This window comes from Mesoplodon densirostris, chromosome 7 (assembly GCF_025265405.1).
Source record: "Mesoplodon densirostris isolate mMesDen1 chromosome 7, mMesDen1 primary haplotype, whole genome shotgun sequence".
Lineage (NCBI taxonomy): Eukaryota > Metazoa > Chordata > Mammalia > Artiodactyla > Ziphiidae > Mesoplodon > Mesoplodon densirostris.
This window is the reverse complement of record NC_082667.1, coordinates 73,652,388-73,656,482: the sequence shown is the minus strand read 5'-3', so window position 1 is coordinate 73,656,482 and position 4,095 is coordinate 73,652,388.

The window sequence follows — 4,095 nt, the reverse complement described above, 5'->3', positions numbered from 1 at the left end:
TCTCTCTGGGAAGAGAGCAGGTACCTGCCCCTGGGAGACTTCTTCATGTCATCCCCCAAATCGCATCTTCTTCTCGCATGATGGGAGGGGAAGCTGAAGACTCCAGCCCGACTCCTCAAGTTCTCCTGGGTGCCATCTCTTCTGCTATCCTGATGTCTCCTTGCCCCCAACTCCTTCTTCTCCCCTCCTCCAAGCTGTCTCATCCTCAGGCACTAGGTGCTGCCTCTGTTTCCCTTTTTGGCTTAGACTGTCATTCCCTCCAGAGTTCATTCCTCACATGATCCCCTAAGAATCCCCTCAGAAACTCTAAATTCCCTTTGCTGTATACTGAATGTTTGTGTCCTGCCAAAATTTATATGTTGAAACCTAATTCCCAATAGAATAGTATAATTTTTAGAGGTGGGGCTGTTAGGAGGTGATTAGGTCTTGAAGGTGGAGACTCCATGAATGGGGTTGGTGCCCTTATAAAAGAGACCTGAGAGAGAGCCCTTGTCCCTTCTGCCATGTGAAGACACAGCAAAAAGGTTGCCATCTATGAACTTGGAAACTGCCAGCATCTTGGTCTTGGACTCCCAAGCCTCCAGAACCATGAGAAATAAATTTCTGTTGTTTATAAGCCACCCAGTCTATGGTATTTTGTTATAGCAGCCTGAACGGACTAAGGCATTACCCTTCCAGCCACTTTCTACCCCAGGAAAGAGGTAAGACCTGTGCCCTTTTCTCTCCATCCTTCCCTGGCAGGGAGTTAGGCCTCAATCTTAACATCCCATTGACGAGTTCCAAGGCAAAGACTGCCACCAGAATATAAGTGGCTCCCAAACTGAGGCCTTCCAATATCAGTGCTGCAGAGGGAGTCCCAGGGCCTCTCCAAGCCAGACAATTCCCAGTGTAACAGAAGATGTCCCTTATCTAATCACAGCAGGGGAGGACTGTGGGAAGCTGCGACAGCCTTTCCCTCTGACAGGTTGGGTGGCAAGGACAGCGACAGTGGTGGCTTGGCAAAGATGAGTGAGCAACCTGGTGAAGAGGCAACGCTGACCTGGGGTTCTTGCCCCAGCTTTGTCATGGACCTCTGGGTGACATTATGGCAGTCACATTCCCTCTGTAGTCTCAGCATCCCTGCTTCTAAACATAAGAGGGGGGGCTTCCCTGGTGGCGCAGTGGTTGAGAGTCCGCCTGCCAATGCAGGGGACACGGGTTCGTGCCCCGGTCTGGGAGGATCCCACATGCCGCAGAGCGGCTGGGCCCGTGAGCCATGGCCGCTGGGCCTGCGCGTCCGGAGCCTGTGCTCCGCAACGGGAAAGGCCACAACAGTGAGAGGCCCGCGTACCGCAAAAACAACAACAACAACAACAACAACAAAAAAAAAAAACCATAAGAGGGTCTCTCTCTTCCGGTTCAAACATCCCGGGAGGCTCTGAGCTAGGGAGTTGAGCCTCCACACACACCTTCATTTTTTCAGTTTTGCTCAGGACTCAATGGCAAAGGCTGCCCCCTACTTTGGAAAGTGATTGGGGCTACTATGGGGGTGGAGACAGACATCCAAGGCTCCTGGCTCCACCCATGGCAACAGGAAATCCATGCCTGTCACTCTCTTGTCCCCATATTAGCTCCAAAACGGGGTCCAAAATTCCCAAGGCACTGGTGGGTATTGGATTGTTAATAAAAAACAGTCTCAAAGGGCTTTGAAAGTGAATTACTGATAATAGGAACTCATCTCTCTTTGATTCCTGTGTAGATGTTTCAAACCTTTACCAGATGGAGAACTACATTCCAAAGCCTAACTCAAAAAAGAAGGGCAATTTCCTCTACAAGTCCAAGAGGATCAAGCCAATTGTAAATATGAATACCACCAGGGAAGTGTATTGGTAATTTCCTGGGGCTAGGTGTGGGAAATGAATGGAAGTCTTCTTAGCTGTGCAACTGCTGACTGCAGGGCCCCCTCACTGAAATTTGGGTCCTAGGTTTTTGTTCAAGCTGGGGTACACAGGCACTCATCTAGCTGCACCTCACAATGCAGGCTCTACTGGAGAAGGAGGCCCTCTGCCCTGTTGTTTGAGCCTGCTCAGAGCACCCTGACCCAAAAAGGTAGCCCCACCTCATTTTTCCAGGGTACCAGAAGGGAGCCTGGGATTCTGTTAAGAGGAACAAAAGAGAGCTCCTTTGAACCCCAGGAGGGACCACAGGCTGTGATGGGTACAGACATGGAGAAGGCTTCCCTGCAGCTGGGTAAAGTTCATCGGGCCTTCTTTTATGTGTAGCTTAGGGGGGGTTTTCATATCCATTCTCTCAAGGCATTTTCACCTCAACCGAGAGAAGAAAGCAAACAAGAATTTTGACCTCTGTTTTACTGGTGAGACTACCAAATCTCAAAATATGTAATTGCTTCAGGCCCCTCATAGCTGGAAAGCAGCCAGGTGGATTTTAAACTCCTGGTCTAGTTTTTCTTCTCCTATGCTACTCTGACCCTCTGTCTTTTTTTTCTTTTTACATCTTTATTGGAGTATAATTGCTTTACAATGGTGTGTTAGTTTCTGCTTTATAACAAAGTGAATCAGCTATACATATACATATGTCCCCATATCTCTTCCCTCTTGCGTCTCCCTCCCTCCCACTCCCCCTATCCCACCCCTCTAGGCGGTCATAAAGCACCGAGCTGATTTTCCCTGTGCTATGCGGCTGCTTCCCACTAGCTATCTACCTTACGTTTGGTAGTGTATATATGTCCATGCCTCTCTCTCGCTTTGTCACAGCTTACCCTTCCCCCTCCCCATATCCTCAAGTCCATTCTCTAGTAGGTCTGTGTCTTTATTCCTGTCTTACCCCTAGGTTGCCCCTCTGTCTTTCCTGGGGTGCCTCACAGCCTGGAAAGCAGTTAGCCCTTTGCTCTCCGAATATCAAAGGACAAATGTGATAAATACTCCCCAAGGTCCAGACAGCTCATCTGCCCACAGGGCTGCTTCAGGGCCCTATCTAATAATCTAATCAGCCTCCCTCTTCCTGGTGCTCCATTAGCTTGGCAAAGTCCACATGTGTGCAGGGCCAAGCTCTGCCCTCTGTACAAACATACTTGCAGCGTCAGGCTGTCTTAAAGGACATTTTAACTGAGCTGATCTTCCAGTTTTAGCCACAGAAGGGATGAAAGCCTAGGAGAGGCCCTCACAGCCTTGGCCCTCCTTTACCCACTGAATCAGTGAGGGAGATTAGCCCCTCACACCTGCCCCTGCTTTGCTTACACTGCAGGGCCTCTCTGCAATCCGGGTCATTGCGCAGTGGGGAAGTAGGGCTGGGAGAAGGGAAGGGAAGGGAAGTGCTCTTGACCCTACTGTAGTGTTTCAGGGGTGGTGACTAAGAAACAGGAACCTCCCAACTAGTCTAGCGTTTTCTTCCCTGCACCAGACACCACGGCCTTCTCTACCCGCCTGGGCTGCTTCCTTGGCACTGTGGGTATGGCTGTACTCCCGGCTTGGCTTCTGGGGTTTTCCACTGTACCAGAGCCGCTTCGAACAAGCCCTGGCTTGGGACTGGCAGCTTGGCGGAGAGGCGTCGCTCTGCAGGAGGCCACACCCCAGCCACTGAAGCCACAGGATTGCAAGAGGCCGCCTCAGCAGAGCACTGTTCTCACAGAGCTCCCGGCCTCAGCCTCCTCTGCAGCCCCCTCGGCTGCAGGCTTATGATGTCACGGAGTCTCCCCCCAGGCTGAGCTAGTTCTCCAGCAACCAAATTTCTCCTCATTTCCTAAGGGAGGCTGCCTGGCAGCCATAGATGGGCATAGCCTGTGCCAAGATCTCCATGGTAACCAGGGGCCACAGCTTCCTGCCTTGGGTGACCGATCCAGAGCCAGCACCCTTGGCAGGGCTCCCTTGCAGACTCCAGTGGGGCTGACTGTCATTCGGGCCCATCACACCCCACTGTCGTGCCTGGAACTTAGGAACAGCCTAGGGAGGAAGCCCAGCTGGGTTTCCCTGGAAGACTTCAGACCCAGCAGGAGTTCTCTGAGAAAAGTCTTGAAATGGGGCAGGCTAGGAAGGCTCTTCTTTGGAGTCCACCCGCTCCCTCCCACATGGAATTGATTTCTAAGGGCAGGCTGTGGGG